The 15966-nt window shown below is 42.5% G+C and overlaps 1 pseudogene; it reads right to left on the bottom strand.

The window, feature by feature from the left end:
• LOC110160237 (contactin-associated protein-like 4) overlaps nt 1-15966 on the bottom strand; it is a 513033-nt pseudogene that overhangs the window by 389427 nt on the left and 107640 nt on the right.

Genomic DNA, 15966 nt, shown 5'->3' on the forward strand with positions numbered 1-15966 from the left:
AGGGTGATTGTTGTATAGTGTAGGAGTATTATCTGTTCATTGTTGTAAGTTGTAGGTAGTATTATCTGTTCCATAAGGGTGAGTTGCTGTATAGTTGTAGGGAGTATTATCTGTTCCATAAGGGTGAGTTGTTGTATAGTTGTAGGGAGTATTATCTGTTCCATAAGGGTGAGTTGTTGTATAGTTGTAGGGAGTATTATCTGTTCCATAAGGGTGAGTTGTTGTATAGTTGTAGGGAGTATTATCTGTTCCATAAGGGTGAGTTGTTGTATAGTTGTAGGGAGTATTATCTGTTCCATAAGGGTGAGTTGCTGTATAGTTGTAGGGAGTATTATCTGTTCCATAAGGGTGAGTTGCTGTGGGCCTGTTTGGTTTGTCTGAATCGTTTTTGACATGCTCTGTGTTTCTTTGCTCTCCGTTTGGCCTTAAACATCAGTAAACACAAAAGCTGATTAAACGGGCTCGGCCTCCACATCCCGCCCGCCAGCACATAAACAAGACGGAGGTTTGATTGACAGCTGCGCTAACCAATCAGGACACAATGTTTACTCTGCTCTGGCTCCGTCTCCAAAATAAAAGTGCAAACGAGACAGAGGAGAGTTTATGAATAATGCATCGGATTATGAAAAAACTATAACAATATGGTTTTTCATAACACTGCTAATATTTTTGATCATTTTGAAGTTTGATTGTATGAATGATTAGGGGAAAAAATGGGATTTTTCAGACCAGCATTGTGTTTTAAAAGTACACTGTGTAACTTTTCCGGTGGAGTGTCCGTCAAATGCTTTTCTTCATGGAGATGTCATTGCTTGAATATTGTCTGGAATGTTCCACAGTATGGCCAGTGTTGGGGAGTAACAGATTACATGTACCAGAGTTATGTAATCAGAGTACAAATGATGAGTAACTGTATTCAGTTACAGTTACTGTTTCAGTGAGTGGTAATTGGATTACAGTTACTTGGTTGAAATACATTGATTACACAGCGGTATTTTCCTGTTTTTACATTATGGGCTAAATCCCTTTTTTATTTTCTTTTTTTTTTTTTGGTAATTCCACTCACACTAAACCAGGACTAAACCAGGTCTAAACCAGGTCTAAACCAGGACTAAACCAGGTCTAAACCAGGTCTAAACCAGGTCTAAACCAGGACTAAACCAGGACTAAACCCAGGTCTAAACCAGGACTAAAACCAGGTCTAAACCAGGTCTAAACCAGGACTAAACCAGGTCTAAACCAGGTCTAAACAGGTCCAGGTCTAAACCAGGACTAAACCAGGTCTAAACCAGGTCTAAACCAGACTAAACCAGGTCTAAACCAGGTCTAAACCAGGACTAAACCAGGTCTTAAACCAGGTCTAAACCAGGTCTAAACCAGGACTAAACCAGGACTAAACCAGGACTAAACCAGGTCTAAACCAGGTCTAAACCAGGTCTAAACCTAAACCAGGACTAAACCAGGTCTAAACCAGGACTAAACCAACTCTAAACCAGGTCTAAACCAGGACTAAACCAGGTCTAAACCAGGACTAAACCAGGTCTAAACCAGGTCTAAACCAGGTCTAAACCAGGACTAAACCAGGTCTAAACCAGGTCTAAACCAGGTCTAAACCAGGTCTAAACCAGGTCTAAACCAGGTCTAAACCAGGTCTAAACCAGGACTAAACCAGGTCTAAACCAGGTCTAAACCAGGACTAAACCCAGGTCTAAACCAGGTCTAAACCAGGTCTAAACCAGGTCTAAACCCAGGTCTAAACCAGGTCTAAACCAGGTCTAAACCAGGACTAAACCCAGGTCTAAACCAGGTCTAAACCAGGTCTAAAACTAAACAGGTCTAAACCAGGACTAAACCCAGGTCTAAACCAGGTCTAAACCAAGAATAAACCAGGTCTAAACCAGGTCTAAACCAGGACCTAAACCCAGGTCTAAACCAGGCTCTAATGCTAACCAGGTCTAAACTAGGTCTAAACCAGGACTAAAACCAGGTCTAAACCAGGTCTAAACTAGGTCTAAACCAGGCCTAAACCAGGTCTAAACCAAGACTAAACCAGGTCAAAACCAGGTCTAAACCAGGACTAAACCCAGGTCTAAACCAGGTCTAAAACCAGGTCTAAACCAGGTCTAAACTAGGTCTAAACCAGGACTAAAACTAAAAACAGGATTTAACAGAACTAAACCATGCTGTGTGGACCGTGTCTCCTCGTCTTCTATCAATAATATTTTTAATTTGTGTAAATCAAGTCTGGTTTTTTTTTATTTTCTTTTAGCAGATAAAACATCTTATGTTACGATTTCCTCGTCTTTGCTTCTCTACAGCAAATCAAGTAATCCAAAGTATTCAGATTACATTACTCATTTTAAGTAATTTAATGGATTATGTTACAAACTACATTTTGGGATATGTAATCTGTAATCTGTAGGGGATTACATTTGAAAAGTCACCTTCCCAACACTGGGTATGGCATTAAACATCTCTATCTTTATGGAGACCAAACCAGACCAGGTTACAGATCAGATCTGTGGAGAGGCGACCCCGCTCACAGTCAGAATGTCTGTTTTTGTAGATATTTTTGAGCTTTAAAACCACCTGTAATTGAATAAATGTAAAGTAGAACTGTTTAATGTCACACTGTGGAACATTCCAGGCAGAGCAATGACATCTGCACTGAAATAAGTAGATGGCAGACCAAAAGGTTAAATAGCGTGTACCTTTCAACTCCAGATTCAAATCTCAGGAGCATAAAGAACATTTGAGAGATCACAGAAATGAACAAAATTTACCGAAAACTTAAAATTGTCCACATATAAACGAACGGAAGATAAGTGTGATGCTTTAATGTGGGTAGGGCTGTGTACTGTTGGATTTGTATGAATGATACCTGATTTTCGATACTGATACCTGAACGGTCCTTTTTTCTGTGGCTTTATTTTTTATGTAAATTCAAGGTGAATTTCTTGCGAAAAATTGTTGAATTACATTATACCGTATTTTTTGGACTAAAAGTCAAATTTTTTTCTCATGTTTTGGTGTTTCCTGCGATTTATACTCTGGTGTGACTTATATATTAAATAAGTATTTATTTATTTATTTATTGTAAATAAGAATTTGTTCTTAATGTTTTCCCTGGTAAAATAAAGGTTAAATAAATAAATTAATTAAAATGTTCACACTGAAGCGTCAAGAGCCGCTAGTCTTGTGTGTGAGTATCTGCTGCTCCTGTTCCTCCTGTACCACTGTCACTTCACTCTACTGCACATGTCTCCTGCAGAAAGAGCCTCTGTCCTGTCTGTATCATGTCAGTCGATCGCACCATTACTTCTGCACCACTGAACAATTTAACATTTAAACAAACTTATAAAGACGACTGAGAAGACTGAACACAAATGTCCCCAAAAAAGAACATCATATTTTGCTGATTACAAACTGCAAGTCATGAAATCTGCAGCTGAAAACGGTAATCGAAAGTTTTGGCGAGTGACATGCGAGAAGTCACTGGATGGAGTCACCGCTGACTGTGCGGTGCGCTAGCAACACAAGCTAGCTCCGCTGTCAGAAACAAAACAGTTCATCTCCGAGCGCCAAAACAAGATACGATGCCAAATCAACAGTGGTGAGTGGGACACGTCTCAACAGTCACGTGCGTCAAATGCAGTGAGCGCACAAACGACGAGAAGAAATGTCTCAAACCCCAACAGCCGACATAAACCCAAACCCGAGCGACACAACTAGCCCCGCCCCCGGGAGAGGCCGAAATCCTGAAACCGAACCGACACGACACCAGACATGACAGAGGCTCCTTCATAGAGAAATAACATCCTGTGTCGCAGGTTCATACGAACACTTCAAGACCAAAATGCCGAGTCTCACAGCAGCAGCCACAGAGAGACAAGACACAATATTCCAATGTAAGTCAGTGACTATTAACTTTTGAGGACAATTTAGTTAATAATTCATTTTATTTATTGCTTTGGTTGTGTTTGGTTCAACAGTGGTTTATTCAAGGGCATTTTTGTGAACAAGTCCTTGCTGTCAGCCAGACACATTAGTCTAGTCCTGTGTTAACAAGTCTGTTTTATTTAGGCCTGTTGTTTTTGGTTGTCTTGCAGTTCCTGTGTTAAATGTTCTTTAGAAAGTCAAGTTTATTGATCATTGAGAGGATGTGTTTGCATTTTTATTCCATGGTCATTATATTAGTTGAAATTGGTCTCAAAATGTCAATATTATCATTTATCACAATAAATTCTTGGTCAATTAATCGTCCAGGAAAATGTGTTATCGTTACAGGCCTACTTTCAACATGAAATGTTGGTTCCTAGTCTCTGATTTTATCAAATAAATTTCCCCCAAAAAGTGCAACTTTTAGTCTGAAAAATACAGTACACTCTTTCTTATTTTAAATCATTGTACGATACGATGTTCAGTTATAAAGTGAAACAAATGCACACAGAATCATCTATATCAAATCCATGTATGATCTTGTGTTTGTCACTCGACCTCACACTCTCCACAGTAACAAAAGCTCTGCTGTCAGCGCCCCCTGCTGGTTTGATTGACAGGTGACGCCCGCCTTGAGGTTTGTGATGGACACATGTTCAATGGAGACAACACCAGAACTGAAGCTCACGTCTCTGCTCTAGGTCTATGTTTACCTCCTCCTCCTCATCCTTTCCTTTCTCCTCTTCTTTCACCTCCTCCACCTCTTCATCCTCCTCACCCTGCTCCTCTTTCCTCTCTTTCATTCCCCTCCTCCTTTTCCTCTTTCCTCCTCATCTTCCTCATTTTCCTCCTTTACCTCCCCCTCCTCTCTCTCCTCCTGTCTTTCCTCCTTCACCTCCTCTTCCTCTCTCTCCTCCTTTCTTTCCTCCTCTTCATCCTCTTCCTCCCCCTCTTCTCGCTCCTCCTTTCTTTCCTCCTTTACCTTCTCTTCCTCTCTCTCCTCCTCTTCATCCTCTTCCTCCTCTTCCTGTCTCTCCTCCTTTCTTTCCTCCTTTACGTCCTCTTCCTCCCTTTCCTCTCGCTCCTCCTTTCTTTCCTCCTTTACCTCCTCTTCCTCCCCCTCCTCCTTTCTTTCCTCCTCTTCCTCCCCATCCTCTCTCTCCTCCTTTCTTTCCTCCTTCACCTCCTCTTCCTCCCCTTCCTGTCTCTCCTCCTTTCTTTCCTCTTCTTCATCCCCTTTCTCTCTCTCCTCCTTTCTTTTCCTCCTCTTCCTCCCCTTCCTCTCTCTCCTCCTTTCTTTCCTCCTCTCCATCCTTCCTCCCCTTCCTCTCTCTCCTCCTTTCTTTCCTCCTCTCCATCCTCTTCCTCTCTCTCCTCCGCCTCTTCCACCTTTTCTCTCTCTTCATCCTCCCCTTGATCCTCCTCCCCTCCTATTCCTCATCCCTCTCCTCCTCCAGCTCGTCTTCATCCTCCTATTCATCCCGCTCCTCTCTCTTCTCTTTTCTCTCCTCCTCTTCACACCCACTCCCTTCTCTCGATCCTCCTCCCTCCTCGTCCAGCTCATCTTCCTCCTCCTCCTCCTCTTCCATCTCTCCCTCTTCCTCCTCTTCCTCTCGTCTTCCTCCTCCTCCTCCTCTTCCTCCCTCCGTCAGCTGGGGCTAAACTGTTTGACAGGCTCGAAGAACAGCAGCAGCAGCAGCAGCAGAGCTCTGTCCACCGCGCTCTCATCGCTCACATACAATATTCATCTGTAAGACGAGAGACGAGGACGAGGAGGACGAGGAGGACGAGGAGGAAGAGGGAGAGAGAGAAGGCGTGAGGGAGCAAGAGATAGAGAGGGAGGGTGTGAAAGAGAGGAGAGGTCGAAGAGAGCGAGAGAGACAACTAGAGGGAAAGAGAGATAAAGAGAGAGACAACAAGAGGGAAAGAGAGAAAAAGAAAGAAACAATGAGAGGGAAAGAGAGACAAAGACAGGGAGAGAGATAATGAGAGAGACAAAGAGAGGGAACAGCAGAGACAAACAGAGGGAGAGAGAGATAATAAGAGTGAAAGAGAGATAATGAGAGAGACAAAGAGAGGGAACGAGAGATAAAGAGAGAGACAAGCAGAGAGACAAACAGAGGGAGCGAGAGATAACAAAAGGGAAAGAGAGATAGTGAGAGAGACAAGGGTAGGGAAAGAGAGACAAAGAGATATAAAGAGAGAGAGACAACAAGAAGGAACGAGAGATAAAGAGAGGGAAAGACAGACAAAGAGAGAGACAATGAGAGGGAAAGAGAGACAAAAAGAGGGAAAGAGACCTAAAGAAAGAGACAAACAGAGAGAGAGAGAAAGCGAAAGAGCAGGTTGGAGGGATAAAGGAGGAGGAGGAGGAAGAGGAGGAGGAGGAGAGCAGAGTGGGGGGTTTTGCTCGGGGCCATACCAGTCCCAGCTGATCATGGACTTTACAGCAGCGACAGTGAGGCCAAACACACAGGAGCCACAACACACAGACAGAACCTTAAACCCACATCCTCCTCCTCACATCCTCCTCATCATCCTCCTCATCCTCCTCATCCTCCTCCTCATCCTCCTCACATCCTCCTCACATCCTCCTCATCCTCCTCACATCCTCCTCATCCTCCTCATCCTCCTCATCCTCCTCATCCTCCTCCTCATCCTCCTCATCCTCATCTCCTCCTCATCCTCCTCACATCCTCCTCATCCTCCTCATCCATCCTCCTCATCCTCCTCATCTCCTCACATCCTCCATCCTCCTCATCCTCCTCAACATCCTCCTCATCATCCTCCTCATCCTCCTCCTCATCCTCCTCACATCCTCCTCATCCTCCTCCTCATCCTCCTCATCCTCCTCCTCATCCTCCTCATCCTCCTCATCCTCCTCATCCTCCTCATCATCATCCTCCTCATCCTCCTCATCCTCCTCATCCTCCTCATCCTCCTCATCCTCCTCCTCCTCCTCATCCTCCTCATCCTCCTCATCCTCCTCATCCCTCCTCCTCATCCTCCTCATCTCCTCATCCTCCTCCTCATCCTCGTCCTCCTCTCATCCTCCTCACATCCTCCTCATCCTCCTCCTCATCCTCCTCACATCCTCCTCACATCCTCCTCACATCCTCCTCATCATCCTCTCTCCTCTCACATCCTCCTCATCCTCCTTCCTCCTCTCATCCTCCTCATCCTCCTCATCCTCCTCCTCATCCTCCTCCTCACGTCCTCCTCATCCTCCTCACATCCTCCTCACTCGTCCTCCTCTTCATCCTCCTCATCCTCCTCATCCTCCTCATCCTCCTCATCCTCCTCATCCTCCTCACATCCTCCTCATCCTCCTCATCCTCCTCACATCCTCCTCATCCTCCTCCTCACATCCTCATCATCCTCCTCATCCTCCTCCTCATCCTCCTCATCCTCCTCACATCCTCCTCATCCTCCATCCTCCTCACATCCTCTTCATCCTCCTCATCCTCCTCACATCCTCCTCATCCTCCTAACATCCTCTTCATCCTCCTCACATCCTCTTCATCCTCCTCATCCTCCTCATCCTCCTCACATCCTCCTCATCCTCCTAACATCCTCTTCATCCTCCTCACATCCTCCTCATCCTCCTCTTCATCCTCCTCATCCTCATCCCTCCTCATCCTCCTCATCATCCTCCTCATCCTCATCCTCTCATCCTCCTCATCCTCCTCATCCTCCTCATCCTCCTCATCCTCCTCATCCTCCTCATCCTCCTCATCCTCCTCATCCTCCTCACATCCTCTTCATCCTCCTCCTCCTCATCCTCCTCATCCTCTTCATCCTCCTCATCCTCCTCATCCTCCTCATCCTCCTCATCCTCCTCATCATCCTCCTCATCCTCCTCATCCTCCTCATCCTCTTCATCCTCCTCATCCTCCTCATCCTCCTCATCCTCCTCATCCTCCTCATCCTCCTCTCATGTGATCTCAAACTGAATTTAGAACAGGCTTTTCTGAGGAGAGGAGAAGCTCAGACCCCCACCAAGTCATTTCTGTATCTGAGATCTGAGAAAGAGACTGGAGCCTGGAAAAAGTACATCAGCACTTTTTATTTTATTTTATTTTTTAAACAAATTATTAATATATTGTACCTGATTTTTATTTGAAAATGTTAAGAAAGTGAAATACAGAACTAATTCATTTTAAACTGTTTGCAGTGGCCCAAAGTTCTTCTTCATTTACCTTATGCAAATGTCATGACGCTGGAGTTTGAACAGTGAACACCTCCTTTTACTTTTAGTAGAGATATGCAATTCCACGGCTGAAAATGTATCCAAAAGATTCTAGTGGAGGCGTGTGGAGTATAAAAACACAGTGGAGCACTTTGGGTATTGCCACATGACGTCACAAGTTGCTCCAGGTCTATTTGTGATAAGGAAATAACATTATAAAATAGATCAGAGAATAGTGTAATATGAGCCCTTTCATATAAAACATGACTCAGGAACAGTTCACACCTTAGGGTAAATCAATGGACTTCACTTCTAATCAGTGTTGGGAAGGTGACTTTTAAAATGTATTCCCCTACAGATTACAGATTACATACCCCAAAATGTAGTTTGTAACGGAATCCATTAAATGACTTAAAGTGAGTAATGTAATCTAAATACTTTGGATTACTTGATATTGTCGTGTTTTTTAAAACTACATGATTGTACCAACCACATCCAGAAAATTCTTGTTTGTTCTCTTCAAATTGTCTGTTGAGTCCAAGTCTCCATGAACAGACTTTTGTTTTACTGTAGAGAAGCAAAGATGAGGATCTTAACAAACACACTACCCTTTCAAAAGTTTGGGGTTACCCACACAATTTTGCGTTTTCCATGAAAAGTCACACTTATAAACCACCATGAGTTGTAAAATTAATAGAACATATAGTGACGACATTGACAAGGTTAGAAATAATTATTTGTATTTGAATTTTTTTTTTTTCCTTCAGACTTTGCTTTTGTCAAAGAATCCTCCATTTGCAGCATTTGCAGCATTGCAGATCTTTGGCATTCTAGCTGTTCATTTGTTGAGGTAATCTGGAGAAATTTCTCCCCATGCTTCTAGAAGCCCGTCCCACAAGTTGGATTGACTGGATGGGCACTTCTTCAAGCTGCTCCCACAACAGCTCAATGGGGTTTAGATCTGATGACTGCAACTAAATAGTTCTTGCACAATTTGGAGGTGGGCTTTGGGTCATTGTCCTGTTGGAGGATGAAATTGGCTCCAATCAAGAACTGTCCACAGGGTCTGGCATGGTGTTGCAAAATGGAGTGATACTCATTCAAAATCCCCTTTTGCCCTGAACAAAACTCCCACCTTACCAGCACCAAAGCAACCCCAGACCATCACATTACCCCCACCATGACAGATGGAGTCAGACACTCTTCCAGCATCTTTTCAGTTGTTCTGCGTCTCACAAATGTTCTTCTGTGTGATCCAAACACCTCAAACTTCGATTTGTCCGTCCATAACACTTTTTTCCAATCTTCCCCTGTCCAATGTCTGTGTTCTTTTCCCCATATTAATCTTTTTCTTTTATTGGCCAGTCTCAGATATGACTTTTTCTTTGCCACTCTGCCCTGAAGACCAGCATCCCGGAGCCGCCTCTTCACTGTAGATGTTGACACTGGCATTTTGCAGGTACTATTTAATGAAGCTGCCAGTTGAGGATCTGTGAGGCGTCTATTTCTCAAACTATAGACTCTAAATGTACTTATCTTTCTGTTCAGTTGTGTGGCGGGGCCTTCCACTTCTCTTTCTACTCTGGTTAGAGCCTGTTTGTGCTGTTCTAAGAAGGGAGTAGTACACACTGTTGTAGGAAATCTTCAGTTTCTTGGTAATATCTCACACAGAATAGCTTTCATTTCTAATAACAAGAATAGACTGTCGAGTTTCACATGAAAGTTCTCTTTCTGGCCATTTTGAGCGTTTAATCGGCCCCACAAATGTGATGCTCCAGATACTCAACCTGCTCAAAGAAAGGTCAGTTTTATAGCATCTCTAACCAGCTAAACTGTTTTCAGCTGTTCGAACATGATTGCACAAAGGTTTTCTAATCATCCATTAGCCTTCTGACACAATGAGCAAACACATTGTACCACTGGACATTACAACACTGGAGTGACAGTTGCTGGAAATGGGCCTCTATACACCTATGTAGATAATGCATCAAAAACCAGACATTAGCAACTAGGGGTGTGCAAAAATATCAAAATATCGATATATCGTACTGTTTAATGTGATGATATAGTATTGATATTATGGGCTGCTGTATCGATATATCACTAAGAGTATTTTTTGCTATATTTTTTTAATTTATTTTGTGACAGCGCCACAGATTTGTTGTTTGTTTAGTGGAAGGAAACTTGTGTATGCAGCACATTTCACATTTTCACTGTTTTGAGGAGTAAAATGTTTGTTTCATATGAAGTTTGTGGTGTGTGTTGTCTTTATTGAACTATACTCAATCGATTTGAAATATATCGTATCAAATCGTAAGATCACTGTATTGAGATATGTATCGTATCGTGGCCTATGTATCAAGATATGTATCGTATTGGCAACTTCTTAATGATACCCAGCCCTATTAGCAACTAGAATAGTGATTTACCACATTAGTGATGTATAGAGTGTATTTCTGATTAGTTTAAAGTTATCTTCATTGAAAAAAACAGTGCTTTTCTTTCAAAAATAAGGAAATTTCTATGTGACCCCAAACTTTTGAACGGTAATGTAATGTTTTATGTGCTAAAAGAAAATAAAAAGCCCAGACTTTACTTAAACATATTAAAAAGATTATTGATAGAGAAATGATTTCTATATGAGATCACTGCTGCCTTAAAATATGTCCACCTACTGTTAGGTGTCATACTGTTTATTAAAAATAAAAATAAAAATCACTTTCAGTACAAACATAAAGGTGCCAGCCCAGTAAAAATCATTGTACGACTGACGCCACCAACGTTAACAAGATGTTTACGTCTCTCTTATTGTGCACGTTCTGTTTAAGTGGAATTATCTAAATACATTTAAAAAAAGAAAGGGATATAGCCCAAAATGTTAAAACATGTTATAATACTCCCTACAACTGTACAACAACTCACCCTTATGTAACAGATAATACTCCCTACAACTGTACAATTCACTCTTATGTAACAGATAATACTCCCTACAACTGTACAACAACTCACCCTTATGTAACAGATAATACTCCCTACAACTGTACAATTCACTCTTATGTAACAGATAATACTCCCTACAACTGTACTACAACTCACCCTTATGTAACAGATAATACTCCCTACAACTGTACAAGAACTCACCCTTATGTAACAGATAATACTCCCTACAACTGTACTACAACTCACCCTTATGTAACAGATAATACTCCCTGCAACTGCACAACAACTCACCCTTATGTAACAGATAATACTCCCTACAACTGCACAACAACTCACTCTTATGTAACAGATAATACTCCCTACAACTGTACAACAACTCACTCTTATGTAACAGATAATACTCCTACAACTGTACAACAACTCACTTTATGTAACAGATAATACTCCCTACAACTGTACAACAACTCACTCTTATGTAACAGATAATACTCCCTGCAACTGCACAACAACTCACCCTTATGTAACTGATAATACTCCCTACAACTGTACTACAACTCACCCTTATGTAACAGATAATACTCCCTACAACTGTACCACTCACCCTTATGTAACAGATAATACTCCCTACAACTGTACAACAACTGAGCCTTATGTAACAGATAATACTCCCTACAACTGTACTACAACTCACCCTTATGTAACAGATAATACTCCCTACAACTGCACAGCAACTCACCCTTATGTAACAGATAATACTCCCTACAACTGCACAACAACTCACCCTTATGTAACAGATAATACTCCCTACAACTGCACAACAACTCACTCTTATGTAACAGATAATACTCCCTACAACTGTACAACAACTCACCCTTATGTAACAGATAATACTCCCTACAACTGTACAACAACTCACTCTTATGTAACAGATAATACTCCCTACAACTGTACAACAACTCAACCTTATGTAACAGATAATACTCCCTACAACTGTACAACAACTCACTCTTATGGAACAGATAATACTCCCTACAACTGTACAACAACTCACCCTTATGTAACAGATAATACTCCCTACAACTGTACAACAACTCACTCTTATGTAACAGATAATACTCCCTGCAACTGCACAACAACTCACCCTTATGTAACAGATAATACTCCCTACAACTGTACTACAACTCACCCTTATGTAACAGATAATACTCCCTACAACTGTACCACTCACCCTTATGTAACAGATAATACTCCCTACAGCTGTACAACAACTGAGCCTTATGTAACAGATAATACTCCCTACAACTGTACTACAACTCACCCTTATGTAACAGATAATACTCCCTACAACTGCACAACAACTCACCCTTATGTAACAGATAATACTCCCTACAACTGCACAACAACTCACCCTTATGTAACAGATAATACTCCCTACAACTGCACAACAACTCACTCTTATGTAACAGATAATACTCCCTACAACTGTACAACAACTCACCCTTATGTAACAGATAATACTCCCTACAACTGTACAACAACTCACTCTTATGTAACAGATAATACTCCCTACAACTGTACAACAACTCAACCTTATGTATCAGATAATACTCCCTACAACTGTACAACAACTCACTCTTATGTAACAGATAATACTCCCTACAACTGTACAACAACTCAACCTTATGTATCAGATAATACTCCCTACAACTGTACAACTCACCCTTATGTAACAGATAATACTCCCTACAACTGTACAACAACTCACCCTTATGTAACAGATAATACTCCCTACAACTGCACAACAACTCACCCTTATGTAACAGATAATACTCCCTACAACTGCACAACAACTCACTCTTATGTACAGATAATACTCCCTACAACTGTACAACAACTCACCCTTATGTAACAGATAATACTCCCTACAACTGTACAACAACTCACTCTTATGTAACAGATAATACTCCCTACAACTGTACAACAACTCAACCTTATGTATCAGATAATACTCCCTACAACTGTACAACATCTCATTCAGGATAAGATTAATAACCAGAATACTCGTGTGCATGTAAACACACTCATATATAGAGACTTTTTCTTGTTCTAACTGTTTATTTTCACCCGTTAATATTTTCTTTTCACTTTGACCAAAAACACACCGCGATCACATTACAGCAGAAATCACTGAAGAGAAAATGGAAAAACACTCCGGACCCTCTCGCCAGCCGAGCGGAGCATACAGCATTCCCGTCACATCTGACCCAGCAGCCCTTGATCCCTCCAGGTGCGTTGTGGGATACGTACCCCCAGGCTGTCCTCCTGCCGGTGCTGCCTCCAGTTGTGCCCCGTGTCACTGAACATGAGCAGGTAAGCCGTGAGCCAATCAGAGCTGCCGTACCTGCCCTGCGTCGCCACGGCGCTGACGGACGTGCGCTTCCCCAAATCCACGTCCAGCCACTGGTACGAGTCCGACAGCAGAGGAGACCAACCCCCGGCTCCTGCACACACAGACAGGGAAGGAGAGAGAGAGAGAAAAGAGAGAAAAGGAGAGAGGGAGAGAAAGAGAGAGGGACAGGGGAGAAAAGAGAGAAAAGGAAAGAGAGAGAGAAAGAGAGAGGGACAGGGAGAAAAGAGAGAAAAGGAAAGAGAGAGAGAAAGAGAGAGGGACAGGGGAGAAAAGAGAGAAAAGGAGAGAGAGAGAGAAAGAGAGAGAGGGACAGGGGAGAAAAGAGAGAAAAGGAAAGAGAGAGAGAAAGAGAGAGGGACAGGGGAGAAAAGAGAGAAAAGGAAAGAGAGAGAAAGAGAGAAAGAGAGAGGGACAGGGGAGAAAAGAGAGAAAAGGAAAGAGAGAGAGAAAGAGAGAGGGACAGGGGAGAAAAGAGAGAAAAGGAAAGAGAGAGAGAAAGAGAGAGGGACAGGGGAGAAAAGAGAGAAAAGGAGAGAGAGAGAAAGAGAGAAAGAGAGAGGGACAGGGGAGAAAAGAGAGAAAAGGAAAGAAAGAGAGAGTGAGAGAAAAAAGGAGTGAAATAGAGAAAAGGAGAGAAAAGTAGAGAAAGTGAGAGTGAGAGAGAAAAGAAGAGAAAGAAAGTGAGTGAGAAAGAGAGAGTGTGAGAGAAAGAGAGAGTGTGAGACAAAAGGAGTTAAAGAGAGAGTGAGAGAAAAGGAGAGAAGAGAGTGAGAGAAAGGGAAAGAGAGAAAGAGTTTCTTCAGTCCTTTCTTGCGCCCGTCAAAAATATTTGCATTAAATTTGATCCACACTTCATTTAACTCAAGTACATCACATAAACAAACTATTTACACTGACAGAGAAAAAGAGACAGAGAGAAAGAGAGAGAGCTGATCAGTCTGTTGATACTTTGCAGTGACATCTTGCTTGGGGGGGTTCTATGTGTATGTATATGGAAGAATGTTCAGCAGTTTCCATGGTGACACAAAGCACACGTGAGCAAACACAGCCAAAAAAGTTTTAAAAATGTCTGAAACTCAAGAAAATAAAAATAAAAAATGGATTTCGAGAGCACATTTCCAGGAGCCTGTGATCAATAGTCCTGTTTAAGAGTTTGATTTTGAACAAAAAGGTGAGAGTGACTAACTGAAAAACTGTTGACTCACTAGCACATTGTGAGTGTCGTTTTATTTGAGGGGGACTTGTTTAACGGGAAAAATTGTCTCTCTTCTTGTAGTTCCAGCGTCACACATAAAGGTGCAGTATGTAACTTTTCTGGAGGAGGATTACCTAGAGCAGGGGTGCTCAATACGTCGATCGTGATCTACCAGTCGATCGCCAAGGTCGTGTGGGTAGATCGCCGTGTCTCGTCTCGGACTCGCGTTTGGACTCTTGTCTCTCACTCGAGGTCTGACACTCAACAAGTGTGATCGTATTTCATTACGGCCGCTGCTGTTGGTAATAAACTTGTAGCGGGTGCAGGAGCGTGTGGGGCGTCTCAGTGCAGCCTGTGCGCTCATTTGAAACCCGCGGAGACTCTACGGCACATCACAAACACACACGCTCCCTATGCACGGCTCGTCTGCAACAGCGTGTGCCCTCGTGTACCAGCGTGCATCACAGGGCAGGTTCAACTTCCTAAACATCCTACCTGTCCATCTGCCTCACGTCAGCACGCCGCCCCTCGCCTTTTCACGCTCTCGCTCCTTCCTGCGTACAGCGAACACAAGCCCCTCCCACAGTGCGCTGATTAGAAGAACAAGACCAAACGTGAAGCAAAAAACAGTCTAATTGTGTGTTCCAGTGTTGGCACAAAGCAGGTCTACAGCATAGAGCAGATCTACAGAACAGACCTACTGCCACATCTGGCTGAAGTTTGTCTAACAAAAGTGCACAAATGCATCTGTGTTTGTCACAATGTGCGTTTGGTTTGGTAAATGTGCAGAGGCTGGTAAATATCACTGCAAAACCAGAAAAGAATGAAACTCCAGTTTGGAACTTTAAAAAACAGGTTTAAAAATCTTCCTTCACTTTTTTCTTAGTTTTGTGTAAAGTGTCAGAGGAAGTTCTCTTAAAGAAGAGGTTCTCAAACTGTAGGTGAGGGTCCAAAAAAGGGGCACAGAGTGTTTCAGTGCAGTTTGCTTGGCTTTGTATTAGGTAGATCATTTTGACTTGGTCATTTTGTAAGTAGCTCGCATGCTGAAAAAGTGTGAACACCCCTGGTCTAGAATATCACACAATATGATATTAAGCTTCTCTTTTTGTACAATTACACTCCTCTTCACAAAACAATCAGTGCACATCTCACTAATCAAACTACTGCACATCATTAGGTTTGTGTAGTTTTTGTGTACAGTTTTTTATAGTGTGACCAGACATCCCTGTTTACTCGGGATAGTCCCAGTTTTGAGCCTGTGTCCCCTGTCCCAGCAGATTTATACAAAACCAC

Source organism: Boleophthalmus pectinirostris, unplaced genomic scaffold, assembly GCF_026225935.1.
Source record: "Boleophthalmus pectinirostris isolate CB_2022bp ecotype Guang Dong unplaced genomic scaffold, ASM2622593v1 HiC_scaffold_7, whole genome shotgun sequence".
Lineage (NCBI taxonomy): Eukaryota > Metazoa > Chordata > Actinopteri > Gobiiformes > Gobiidae > Boleophthalmus > Boleophthalmus pectinirostris.